The following is a 15,108-nucleotide window of genomic DNA, read 5'->3' as shown; positions in this document are numbered from 1 at the left end:
TGAAACCTGTGCAAACTCAATCCAGACCAAATTCCAGCATGGAAAAAGGACTTAGACACCAATCCCACCTCTAACTGTGGAGCTGTTGGCAAGTTTTAGTTGCTGAAAGACGAGAAGGCAATTTTCATTCCAAGTAGAGACCCTGGTAAGTCAACCACACTCAGTGGAAGAAGGAGCATCCAAATATATTTGTGCAGCATAAATTGATCTTGATGGTTTATAAAAAACAGCCCCAACATACATTTGACTGCTTCGAAAGGCAGAGCAGATTTTAAAGGAGCTGAAGAGAGAGTAAGTATAGTAAAACACATATGAAATGCTGAAAAACTCAGAAAATATGCACAAACAATATTAAGAATGCATATGTAAACTTTGTCGATTAAGTTGTGCACTAACTTGTCACTTTCTTCATGACCCAGTAACATCCTATACAAGAAAATAAATTGGGTGCACTTTTTAATTCAGTCTGGTGAATTGATATATTTTCTGCAAAATAACATTTTTTGAACACTAAAAGTCCTTAAAGAACGGATATGTTAATCTCTCATACTAATTATAACAACTATAAGTTTTTTCAAGGCATGAGTAATGTTTAAAATGCTGCTTATTCAAGTAAATAAATATCCCAGAAGCACATGTGAAGCAGCTACATGGTCACTGGGAGAAATATCTCTATTCAAAAGAAGTACCTGTAAACAAAGTGGTGCCAATCTCCAAAGCATCTCCTTTTAAAAGGAAGTTACATCATCACATCAAAAAGGTTACATGTCAGCTGTAAATCGTGCTAATTCTGAGAACTGTGTGAAGCAAACTGTTTAAAAATCTATTAGTTAACAAAGAAGATATTAAAAACATATTGTGACTCATGGTCCCAGTGATGAGTAAGAGGGGCTTGACTGATCTATAAATTTAGTACGCTGAAACCAAGGAAAACAAACACGTTGCTTTTACTCATGGTGTTTTATCACAAAAATAGAACCCATAACTAAATCAGTTGATGAACATATAGGTTGGTTTTATAACTGAGCCATTATAAATAACTCAATAAACATTGATAGGAAGTAGGCGTGTGATCTGCTGACTTGGAGTCTTTTGGATATATAAACATTGGAAACACAGCTAGGCCACAGGTTGACCTATTGTTAGTATGTTGAGGAACTTCTACTGATACCCAGGATGAATGGAATATTCCTTTTTATTTTTCTCTTAAGGTTTAATTAAACCTTTTTGCATTTTGTGCATTTATACATTGATATATAATCATATATGGATGCCATTTCACCTCTCCAATTCACTTCATATTCCTTTTACCCCCTCCTCTTAAATTCCTGTATTATTTTCTTATAACCCATTACATTACACTTTCGCCACAGTATGTAAGTACCCAAATTTGTCCTTAGATCTACCAGCATTTGTTTGTATGTGATTTTTTTCTTTTTCTTTTTCTTTTTTTTTTTTTTTTTTTTTTTTTTTTTTTTTTTTTTTGTTTTGCTTTTACTTTATTCAAGATTTGGTTTTGGTGGTTTTCTTTTTTCATTATTTATTTCTTCACTTTACATCCTCACAGCCTCTCCTCCCTCTTCTCTTCCCCATTCCACCCTCATAAACCCTTCCTTCCATTACCACCTCCCCTTCTCCTCAGAGAAGGGAAAGCCCCCCAGGGGTATCAACCTGTCCTGGCATATCCAGTCTCAACAGGACTAAGCACTTTTGCTCACAGTGAGGCCTGACAAGACAGCCCAGCTAGGGGAACAGGATCCAATGACAGGCAACAGAATCAGAGACAGCCCCCACATGTTAGGGGACCCACATTAAGACCAAGCAGCACATCTACTACAAATGTGGAGGGGACCTAGGTCCAGCCCATGTATGCTCTTCGGTTGATGATTCAGTCTGTGAGCTCCCATGGGCCCAGGTGAATTAACTCTGTAGGTATTCTGTGGTGTCTTTGACACTTCTGGCTTTCTCAATCCTATCCACTACTCTTTCAAAAGATGCTTATGCTCTGCTTAATGTTTGGCTGTGGGTCTCTGCATCTATTTCCATCAGCTGCTGGATGAAGCCTCTCAATGGACAGTTATGCTAGGCTCATGTGTGAAAGCAGAGAAGATTGTCATTAATACTGTCAGGGGTTGGCTCTCTCTTGGAGTGGGTCTCAAATTGGGCCAAGTCATTGGTTGGCCATTCCCTCAATCTCGGCAACAGCTTTATAACTTTCACATCTTGTAGGCAGGACAACTTTTGGATCAAAGATTTTATGGGTAGGTTGATATCCCTCCTCCCTTCACTGGAAGTCCTGCCTGGCTACAGATAGTGACCACTTCAGTCTTCAACTCCCCAGTTGTTAGAAGTTTCAACCAGAGTCTCCCTATAGCTTCTGAGTAACCTCTGCTCCCAGGTCTCAAGCTGGTCACAGAGATGCCCCTATCCCCACACCAATATCCTCTCTCTCTCTCTCTCCCCTCTCCTGCCTCCCCAACCCCACATCAGATCCCTATCCCATTTCCCCTCCTTTGGGTCTCTCCCACCCAGTACCCTCCCTCCATCAAACTCCAATGTCTATTTTATTTCCCCTTCTGAGTTGAGATTCAAGCTCCCTCCCTTGTTCCTCCTTGTTACATAGTTTCTTTGTGTCTATAAATTGTAACTTGGTTATCCTGTACTTTATGACTAATATCCATTTATAAGTGAGTATATATCATGTGTGTCTTTCTGTGTCTGGGTTACCTCACCTCACTCAAGATGATATTTTCTAGTTCCATCCATTTGCCTGCATAGTTCATGAAGTACTTGCTTTTATTCTATTGAAGTATTCTATTGGATAAATACACAACATTTTTTTATACATTCTTTGGTTGAGGGACATATAGGTTGTTTCCAGTTTCTGCTTATTACAAATAAAGCTGCTATGAACACAGTTGAACAAGTGTTCTTAGAGTATGGTTAGGTATCTTTGGTGTATATGCCCAGGAGTAGTATATCTGAATCTTAAGGTAGCACTACTCCAATGCTCTGTACAGCCACCAATTTAATTTCCAAAATGGCTGTACATGTTTGTACTCACACCAGCAGTGGAAGAGTGTTGTCCTTCCTCCACATATTTCAAGATTCTTCTGTAGAAAAATCTCTGATTAGCACTGTATCCCATTTTTTAATTGGGGTATTTGGTTTGTTGGTGTCTTCAGTTTTTATATAATTTGGATATAAGGCCCTTCTGTATTTAGAATTGGTGTTCTTTTTCCATTCTGTAGGGTACCATTTTGTCCTTATAGATGGTGTTCTTTGCCTTATAGAAGATTTTCAGTTTTATGAGATCCGATTTGTTAATTGTTGATCTTAGTGCTCGAGCTATTATAGTTTTGAGCAAGAAATTGTCTCATGTGCCAATGTGTTCAAGGCAGTTCCCCATTTTCTCTTCTAGTAGATTTAGTGTGTCTGATTTTATGTTGATATCTTTGATCCACTTGGACTTGTGGGTTTTTTCTGATGACTGGTATTTTGGATGAAATATTATATTATTATAATTGTAATTTGCATTTCTTTGATGTCTAAGTGAAGCTAGATACAGTTTTCATCTTTTGTCTGTTTCATTAGCCATTTATTTCATTAGCCCATTTATCAATTTGTTTGTATGATTTTGTTAGAATTTTTTAGTGCTTCTTATATTCTAAATATTAATCCTCTAACAAGTGCATAGATAACAAATATCTTCTCGCATTAAGTAAGCTATCTCTTCACCTCACTGTATCCTTTGATGTAAAGAAAGTTTTTAATTTCATAAAATACAATGCAACCAATTGTGGGCATTATTTCATGAGTGACCAGAGTCTTATTCAGAACATTATTGCCTATGCTTGCATCTTGAAGTATTTTACCATATTTCTCTTTTTAAAGTTTCAAAGTTTTAGGACTTTCGTTAAGGTACTCAATCCATCTGGAATTGATTTTTTTTTCTACAGGGTCAGAAACATTTTCCCAATACCAGTTTTTGAAAAGACTGACTTTTGGCATCTATTTCAAAAAATAAGTGGCTGTAACTTCATACGTATATGTCTTTGTGCTTCATTCCATCGATCTACACATCTGTTCGTTGCCAGGATCTCACTGTTTTAGTGACTAAGCTTTCACAACATAACTTAAAATCAGCATGCTGATATGCACAGCATTGCTCTTTTTGCTTGGGATGGTTCAATATTTACAGATCAATAAATGTAAAGCATCATGTAAATGGACTCAAAAAGAGAAATCACATGATTTTCTTAATATATATGTAGAAAATGATTTAAAAATATATCTCTTTAATAAAAGTACTGAAGGAACTGGGGCTTGAAAAGACCATATCTCATCATAATCAAAGCTATAATTTGCAACCTCTCTAGCCAACATTAAACTAAGTGGTAATTATACTACACTCCTTCCTCAATCTCTTAGCTTATGTGTCTCTTAGACCTCAGCCCTCTTTAATAATAAGTAGGTAATGATTCATATTCACTAAGATAGTCACTTGTTATGGCTTGAATTACAAACTGGCTCTCCAGGACAACAAAGAAAAAAATCAACTCCCAAAATGACCCCCCCCCCCACGCACACGCCAGCCAGGTGAGAAATTCTATCAGACCTTCCAAGTTCACAGTATTTTGTCAATGCACATGGTATGCATTTTGTTGGGTACTCCCTAGTATAAATCCTAGTGAGGGGTTTTTGCTGTTCTACATGATCACCTCATGGAAAGCACTATAAGGAAGAGCTATGAAAGTCTGTCTTAACATGCTTCAAGCAAGGCTGGTTTGGTTTTTTTCTTTGTTTGTTTGTTTGTTTGTTTGTTTGTTTTTGGTTTGGTTTGGTTTGTTTCCTCCCTAGAACCTGGTTAAGATGATGTTTTTTTTAAGTTTCTTTTTGGTTTGTTTGTTTTATGCTTTCTACCTTTATAACTAAGGTGAAAAGTTTGCCAGATTTGTTAATTCTACAAAATGATTACATCCTGATGAAACACAAAAGATTATTAACAAATCTGTGCAGTTCAATTTTAATTTCAATTATTTTAAATAAAATAATAATTTTTTTAAAACCTCTTTAGGCCGGTCTGGGCCAGAGCACTGAGCAGATCTTGGGTGGCAGCTCTGCCCCCAACCTCCAAGAACCCAGAGGAAGTGGGGATCCCAGGCGCTCTAACTTGGACAGTGTCTTAGAAACTAGTTCTCAGATCTGAGGCCTGGACCAGACCTCTGCCAGGTCTGCTGTTGTGTGGACCCCGGATTCCACCTGAGACATCCTGGAAGGTCCACTCAACCCAGAGCCACAGAGGAACAACTGAACTCAGAGTGTCAGACAACATATCCTGAGATATTCTAGAGGAGACACTGCACCCAGAACAGCAGACACCTAGCTGGACTGCTACCTTGGAGGCACCATATCCTGAGGCATCCTAGAGGTACCACTGTAATCAGTGCAGCTGGAAAAGATCACAGAGACATCTGGAACCCTAGGAAATCAGACACAAGCTAGATAACTGGAAGGACAGGCTTCAGTCAGAGACAGCAAGTACAGGCAGCACTAGAGTTAACCAGATGGCAAAAGGCAAGCGCAAGAATGTAAGCAACAGAAACCAAAGTTACATGGCATCATCAGAACCCAGCTCCCCCATCAGAGCAAGCCCTGAACACCCCATCACACCAGAAAAGCAGGATTCAGAATTAAAATCACTTCTCATGATGATGATAGAGGGCTTTAAAAAAGACATAAATAACACTCTCAAAGAAATTAAGGAGAGCACTGATAGACAGATAGAAACCCTTAAAGAGGAAACACAAAAAATCCCTTAAGGAATTGCAAGAAAATGCAACCAAAAGGGAGAAGGAATTAAACAAAACCATGCAGGATCTAAAAATGGAAGTAGAAACAATAAAGAAATCACAAAGGGGCAATACCCTGGAGATAGAAAACCTAAAAAAAAAAGATCAGGAGACATAGACACAAGTATCACCAACAGAATACAAGAGATGGAAGAGAGAATCTCATGTGCAGAAGATACCATGGAAAACATTGACACAACTGTCAAAGAAAATGCAAAATACAAAAATCTGCTAACCCAAAATATACAAGAAATCCAAGACACAATGAGAAGGCAAAACCTAAGGATAATAGGTATAGATGAGGGGGAAGACTCCCGACTTAAAGGACCAGTAAATATCCTCAACAAAATTATAGAGGAAAACTTCCCTAACCTAAAGAAAGAGATGTCCATAAATATACAAGAAGCCTACAGAACTCCAAATAGTTTAGACCAGAAAAGAAATACTTCCCGCCATATAAGTCAAAACATCAAATGTACAAAACAAAGAAAAAATACTAAAAGCAGTAAGGGGAAAAGGCAAAGTAACATATAAAGGCAGACCCATAAGAATTACACCAGACTTCTCACCAGAGACCATAAAAGCCAGAAGATCCTGGACCAATATCATACAGATCCTAAGAGAACACAAATGCCAGCCCAGACTACTATACCCAGCAAAACTGTCAATCATTATTGATGGAGAAACCAAAATATTCCATGACAAATCCAAATTTACACAGTATCTCAACACAAATCCAGCACTTCAAAGAATAATTGGTGGAAAACTCCAACACAAGGAGGGAAACTACAACCTAGAAAAAGCAAGAAAGTAATCTTATAAAAACCATAAAAGAAGGTAGCTACAAAAACATATCTCCATGGATGTTAGCCCAAAAGCTTGGATTAGCGGAAGACTCAACCCGCAGACCACATGAAGCTCATGAAGAAGGAAGACCAAGAGGGGATGCCTCAGTTCTACTTAGAACGAGAAACAAAAATGCTCAAGGGAGCAAATAGGGAAACAAAACAAGGAACAGAAACTGAAGGAGGGGCCATATGGAGACCATTCCACCTGGGTATTCATCCCACGTACAGCCACCTAAGCTAAACACTGTTGTGGATGGATGGAAGTGCATAATGTGAGGAACATGATATAGCTGTCTCCTTACAGGTCTGCCTAAGACTAACACACTCAGAGGACGATGCTCACAGTTAACCACTGATATGATCAGGGGTTTCCCAATGGAGAACTTAGTGAGAGGACTGAAGGAGCAGAAATGGTTAGTGACCCCAGATGGAAAGCAACAATACCAAACAACCAGAGCCCCCCAGTGTCTAAACCACCAGCCTGGGAACACATAGGGAGGGACCCAAGACTCCAGAGGTATATGTGGGGGAGGATGGCCTTGTAGGACATAGGTGGGAGAGGAGTTTCTTGGTCCCATAAAAAAAATGAACACAGTGTGGGGGGGGGATGTGAAGGTGGGGAGGGGATAATGAGGGGGGATAGGTGCAGTCACTGCCTCATAGAAGCATGAGGAGGGGGATGGGATAGGAGGTTTCTGGGTGGTGGGAGGAAGTAGGGTAAGGGGATAAAATCTGAAACGTAAATACTACAACCAAGTTTAACAACCAAAAAAAAAAAAAAAAAAAAGTTGTGAGAACCAACATCTTTAAAAAAAAATGCCAGCCCCCTGGGGGGGGAATTTTTTTTCTTGATACTAAAACTTGTTCTGAGAATTGTATATTGCAGAATACACAGCCTTGGTGTATCTACTCATCAAGCATACTGAGCAGACCTGCCCAAACCTCCAATGTTCTGGAATTCCATCTGGATTCAGTGAAGACACAGCATCAGAAGCTTATCAACTTACTCTTCCGCCCACCCCTCTTCTAAAATCTCAACGCCCATAATCACCTTGAAGAAGTTAAAGAAGAGTCAGCGCCCCTATTCCCTGAGCTTGGGAACTAATGTGGTTAATAATGGTCTGTCTTTCTAGGGACAAGTAGTGGTTTTGTTGGAACAGGGGGGATTAGCTAGGACTTATTGCATAGCCATAACCTACTGGTAGAAATCTGTATAATTATTATCAAGATGAAGTTATAATTTCTTAAATGGTACAAAATTTACTTTGATCTCAAATTTAAGGTTTTCATTGGTACGAGCCTCTTATTAATATAAAAATGAGATGAATATTGGTACTCTCATGGGCATTGTGCCTGTATAACACATTTAGGAATACAATGCCTAGACCCAGCCCTTTTTTAACTTTTTTAACTGATTTGGGACGGTTAACCTATGACTTAAGGGACTATAGCAAATTCATATTTTTTGAGTTTATTGTTAGGGTGTTTTCCATATTTTATTTAGAAATAGCTGAGAGGAGTGAACAGACAACAGTCCAGGTTACCGTACATGGATAGTTGGTTTTCAAAACATCAGAAGTCCATAGAACTGACGCTACAAATATTTATATATTAATGTTCATATTGATTAGAGACATGTCTGCTCCTGACAGCTTCCTGTCATGGATTCTAAGAAGAAATTGAGCATCCTTGGAGTTACTCCAGTTGTGTGGTGACAGCCACTAGGCAAGAATTGCCTCTCTCCATCTACAGACAAATTACTGTCCAGAAAAGGACACACATGCAGAATAGTCGACTGATTATATCTGCCTAGACAGAGTAATCAGTCCTTAATAATCCTGCATCACCAAGGTCTGTCAGATGATTCTGGGCCAGAAGGCTGAAGATTTGATGCTCCAACGTTTGGTAGTATAGGGGCTTTTCAGGTGTTCAGAGGTCTCTATAAATTGGCTAAGTTTTAGAAGTTATGTTTAGTGCTTCCCATAACTTCAGTTAAATCAGTCATTCTGGATTTCTGATGGGGTTGAAGACCTATAGTCTCATAGCCAATCCTGGCTATTTACTTTGAGAGAAAATATCTGAGTAGATGTTTTTCAGCTGACATTCATTCTAAAGCCAAAAAAGCCAGGATCAAAAGTAAGTGTTTTAGTTAGAAGAGATGACAGAGGTTCTAGTTAGTCAACAAAATGATGGACTGGGTATTAGGACTATCTTGTACCTCACTGGTACAATTAGGAATAAGTATGCTCTAATTGTATTTTGAGAGAAAAGTTTTACTTTAACAGGAAGAGTGATATGTAGGAGGAGCTAAGTGGGAAGGAGTACTGAGAGGAAGAGATGGAGCAAGGAGAGAAGATGAAGAGGAGGAGAAGCTAGGTGATGAAAGAGAGAAAGAGAGGGGGCATGGAGGCAGATGTTCACATGTCTCCACCAGTCAAAGATAGTTTTTATATCTAGGTTGGGTATTGGGTTACGCTTCTGATTGAGCATTACCAAACTTATAAATCCTTTGATTAACATTTTTAAAAAATCGTATAAAAGTAAAAAGGAAAGGGGGGCATGGGACAGGGGTGTTCTAGGGAGGGGAAATGTGGAAAGAGGATTGCATCTTAAATGTAAATAAAATATAAAATAAATAAAAAATAAAAAGAACATGATTTAAATAAAAAAAGAGTACAAAAAAAAACAAAAAAACAAAACAAACAAAAAAAACCTCTTTAGAAATCCCCTCATAAAAACATTTTTATTGGATATTTTATTTAATTACAATACAGATGTCATTCTCATTTTCCCTCCCTAAAACCCCCTATCACATCCCCCACCCCACTTTCTTTATGCTTTTATACTATTTTGATTATATGCATGTATTAAGGTCAGTTCTAGGTTGAGGGTCTAGTAATACAATAGATGCAAATAGTAGAGGAACAAGCAATACAATAAGCACAAAAAGGCAAAGCAGGGCATAAAACCCAATTATGTGAACACTCCCGTGATCACTATTTTTATCTAACTCATTAATTTTAAAACATTTATAAATTATTTAATGTTTAAAATTTTTTAAAAACATGAGAATGTTTGGTTCTGTGTTTTGTAACATTACTAGTTGTCACTAACCACACCAGAAGACGCTCTAGCTCTTCTTCAAAGAATATTTTGTAAACCTATAGTGCAGAAAAGAAGTTTTTTTTTTTTAGATAGTTTAAATTTGAAACTAAAAATGCATTGATTAATTGTCCCCATCTTAATTGGAAAATCCTAATAAGAAAGTAAAAGGAAAGTATAAACTAATACTATCAGCAAAATAGCAGAAAGACCATTGATTGTGAATTCTATATAGAAAAGAAAATTCTTAAACTTCTGCTTGACAAATAGTTTCTGATTAGAGTTTATGTACTTTTGGGAAGCTGTAAATGTAGCATTCTTAAAATACTAAAGACCAACACACAAACAAGTTCTACCCAATATATGTCTATGTCTAGTAAAACAACATGGGCAAGAGCAGCCAGACTCTTGGTAAAGGAAGAAGTTTGTATAAACAGTACACACCAGTTTGCTGCATTATAAACAATGAATGGAAGACTAGAAGCAGGAAAATTATAAAAATATTTTGGAGTGAAAATTATGATTACCATTTATAGTGCAGAAATTTCATTAGTAAGATTAATGATGATTTACTGAAATCATTAAACCATTACAGTTTTTGAGTAAAAGTCTTCCCCTACTGTATCCCACTTTCCTGAGAGGAATATTTGAATATTTTAGATTACTGGCTGAACTAAAAAACATGAAATATGTAACAAAGCAATACTATTTCCAGCTCTTGTAAATGCATTTTAATTTATTTTCCTTTGCTGCATATAAATTTAGTGGTTACACTCTAATTAACATTATTAGGCAGCAGTGGACAGGTACAGAAAAAACCTGAAGCAAAGGTCTCTATAATTCAAAGACAGTTTTAAAAGCATTAGGTAATTAGCCAGAGTTATTCATAGAATTATGAAAAGTAGCTTAATGCCACCAGACTACGGGAACAAATTTATTTTGCAACACACAATTAACATTATATTTTTAAAAGAAACTTTACACAGTAGAACAGGTATGTATTACTCTATTGTTCCAGTGAAAACTTATATAATAAGAAGATAAAAAATATAGTTATTTACTGCATTGCATCTTTTTGCTCTGAGCTCTAAGCTAAATGTCTTTCTACTTGTTAAAAATAAAATACATCAACAGCCAAGCAATAAAATAGCATCATCAACAGCAAGCAAAATAGCATTAGTTGTGAGTGTTCACCTTTTTATGGTCACAACCTGAACCTCTCTGACATACCATCAGCTCTGACATATGTATACACATGAGCTCATAATTATTATGTTATTCAAATTCCTCTTGCTCTTACACATGATTATATTTACATGAATCTGAACTTGATCTGCTCACCTAGACCACAGCATCATCAGACATTTACATTGACTGGAGCCAGCTCTGTCTGCAACCTCAGCAGGACTTTTCGATGTGAACAATTTGGGCAGGTATATTTCAGTATAAAAGACTGTACAAATGGATGCCTGTTGGTCATCTAGGATGAAGAAGAAAAAAAGAAGATTGTTTGATTTCATAGCATCAGACAAAGAACAGTTAAAATCAGGTACCCTAGCTTGTCAAGGACATTGTGCATGTGGACAGGACTGTTGTGAGGGTGATATATGTGACTAGGGAAGGACATGCTCTAGGTAGTCCCCACTTGAGACTTACCAGGCAAGACTTAACCTGTCCTAGTAAGTGTTCTGAGTTTATCTCCTATGTAACATCCTAAAGAGTTGAAAGCCTCTGTCACTCCCCTCGGCTCATCTAGGGCTGTCTCGAAAACATTCCCTGAAAGAAAATATTCGTAAGTCATAAGAAAGTATTGCTGTACGATTAGACAACAAAAGGAAGTCAAAGGGATACAAATAAGAAAGGAAGAAGTTAGAATTTCACTATTTTCAGATGATATGATAGTATACTTGAGTTACCCTAAAATTTCCACCAGAGAACTCCTAAACCTGATAAACAACGTCAGCAAAGTGACTGGATATAAAATCAACTCAAATTAATCAGTAGCCTTCCTCTATTCAAAGGATAAACAGGCTGAGAAAGAAATTAGGGAAATGACACCTTTCACAATAGTTACAAACAATATAAAATACCTTTCAATGAATCTAACCAAGCAAGTAAAAGATCTGTATGACAAGAACTTCAAGTCTCTAAAGAAAGAAATAGAAGAAGATCTCAGAAGATGGAAAGATCTCCCATGCTCCTGGATTGGCAGGATTAACTTAGTAAAAATGGCCATCTTGCCAAAAGCAATCTATAAATTCAATGCAATCCCCATCAAAATTCCAAATCAATTCTTCATAGAGATAGAAAGAGCAATTTGCAAATTCATTTGGAATAACAAAAAACCCAGGATAGCGAGAATTATTCTCAACAATAAAAGAACTTCTTGGGGAATCACCATCCCTGACCTCAAACTGTACTACAGGGCAATAGTAATAAAAACTGCATGGTATTGGTACAGTGACAAGCAGGAAGATTAATGGAATAGAATTGAAGATCCAGAAATGAACTCACACACCTATGATCATTTGATCTTTGACAAAGGAGCTAAAACCATCCAGTAGAAAAAGGACAACATTTTCAGCAAATGGTGTGGTTCAATTGGAGGTCAACATGTAGAAGGATGCAAATCAATCCATTCTTACCTCCTTGTACAAAGCTCAAATCCAAGTGGATAAAAGACCTTCACATAAAACCAGATACACTGAAACTAATAGAAGAGAAGGTGGGGAAGACACTCGAATACCTAGGCACAGGGGAAAAGTTCCTGAACAGAACACCAATGGCTTATTCTCTAAGATCAAGAATTGACAAATGGGACCTCATAAAATTGCAAAGCTTCTGTAAGGCAAAGGACATTGTCAATAAGACAAAACGGCAACCAACAGATTGGGAAAAGATCTTTACCAATCCTACATCCAATAGAGGGCTAATATCTAAGATATGCAAAGAACTCAAGAAATTATACTCCAGACAACCAAATAACCCTATTTAAAAAATGGGGTCCAGAGCTAAACAAAGAATTCTCAACAGAGGAAACTCAAATGGCCGAGATGCACCTTAAGAAATCCTCAATATCCTTAGTCATCCAGGAAATGCAAATCAAAACAACCCTGAGATACCACCTCACACCAGTCAGAATGGCTAAGATCAAAAACTCAGATGATAGTAGATGCTGGCTAGGATGCGGAGAAAGAGGAACACTACTCCATTGTTGGTGGGATTGCAAGCTGGTACAACCACTCTGGAAATCAGTCTGGTGGTTCCTCAGAAAACTGGATATAGCATTACCTGAGGATCCAGCTATATCACTCCTGGGCATATACCCAGAAGATGCTTTAACATATAACAAAGACATATGCTCCACTATGTTCATAGCAGCTTTATTTATAATAGCCAGAAGCTGAAAAGAACCCAGATGTCCCTCAACAGAAGAATGGATACAAAACAATGTGGTACATTTACACAATAGAGTATGACTCAGCTATTAAAAATAATAAATTTGAGAAATTCTCAAAGCTAAAGATACAGGATAAGAATTACTAAGATTTTTCAAGATTCAAGATCAATTAGCCTCACAGACAGATTGACTTGTTCTTGTGGCAAGAACCCAGTATCCTCTCTGTCTCCTTTCAAGAAATAATGATTGCCCAGACACGCACAGGATCCCACAAATCTTGACCCGCGAAAATGATTAGTCAGACTACAGTCTGATCAAGAAAAAGCAACTGTATGTACTTTTTACCCAGCCTACTTTTGCTCTTTTCCTATATAATTCTGTGGCTACTGTCAGTGCTGTGAAAACACACTTTAAACGCCCATGAGCCCCTGTTCCTCCAGGTTTGTCCACAGCAAAATGTAATCTTTTCTTGCTTGTTTATCACTCATCTCTTTGATTGGATTCTCAAGGTTGCAGGGAGACAAATCTGGTCTGTTGGGACTCCCAGATGCAGGCCTTAGGCCAGGAACTTTAGTACAGATATAATGATTTGTGCAAGCATTCAAGTTATTATACATACTAAACACATCTAAAATGACTTGCTTGTAAAATCTTATACACCAAAATATGATCCAGAGTTCTGTAATGATTAGCTGTACTGAAGTCAGTAATGAAGATATATAACCTTTTGTTGTAACTCCACAGAGCCAAACATTTTGCATCAAGTAACCTTGGTGATAGTGTGACAACGAGGCACACATTAAGGATTGTATTTTAGTGTTTGAAAGTAAGAAGCAGAATAGATGAACTGATTAGAGTATTTGAATATGCTGGCCAGCATAACTTGACATTCATTTGTAAGGTAGTAAGTTACAGTTTCTGTGGAGCCTATTGCCATGTTAATTTCTCCCTGGAAAATGTTTCTCTGGTGTAGTATTGTTAAAGCTTTGAATTTCTCATTTCAAACAAAGACTAACAGAAAGGAATGTTTAGATATCAGAACGGGCCATTGTTTGAAGGCCTTTGAACAACTCAACAATTCTCTAAATTACCAACCTGAGAAAGCAGAGCCCCCATCACAGAGAAGACTGCCTTTGAACTGGAATTGCAATGGCCCTAAGGGGAGGATGTGAAAATCAGAGAATTGCTCCAAAGGTTCACTGAAGTTTTAGTGTTAATCTGTCTCCAGCCGAGCAAAGAGAAAACAATAACCACTGCTTCCTCGAAAAGCATTTCAAGCAGAATGTGTTGAACAGAGACCTATACTGTGAATAGACGAAGGCGTGAATGGAAAGATGAAATAGCCCCGTCATTTTATGGATTCTTTCTGGAGCTAATTTTCGGAGCAAACTTACTCATGCATTTGATAATGTAAAAGAAATGTATCCTAACTTCCAAATGCTATAAAAGCTGGCAGCATACTTGAGGAGTTAAGATTCAGAGCATGGGCCCTGACAGCTGCAGTGATCCAGGTTCAGCCACTCATCCTCAACAGGCCAAGTTAAACCACAAGTACTTGTAAAAATGATTTTTTAAAAAAGATGTCTTTTATATGGCCACATTGAGGATATTAAAAGGAGATACAGTGACAACCATCAAGTTCATCTTCATGGTTCTGACGAAGTTTCCTTTTAAATACAGGTCCAGAGATAATGATGTTCAGCTCAGAAGTCCTGCCAAGAGATGTGGTCCTGCCCATGACTAACCTGCTGACATCTAGACTCTACCCAGTAAGGTAGTCTGACAAATTAAAATCCTTTTCTGGGACACAGATCCACCTACAAAAGTTTAGGCATTTTCTTTTCCTGCCATGAGATTCCTGACAGAATTCCAATTTCTTGTAGTCCATTGTTTAACAGACTGATAG

The sequence above is a fragment of the Arvicanthis niloticus genome, chromosome 2, assembly GCF_011762505.2.
Source record: "Arvicanthis niloticus isolate mArvNil1 chromosome 2, mArvNil1.pat.X, whole genome shotgun sequence".
In the NCBI taxonomy this organism is placed as follows: Eukaryota; Metazoa; Chordata; class Mammalia; order Rodentia; family Muridae; genus Arvicanthis; species Arvicanthis niloticus.
Note: the sequence above shows the minus strand (reverse complement) of the source record.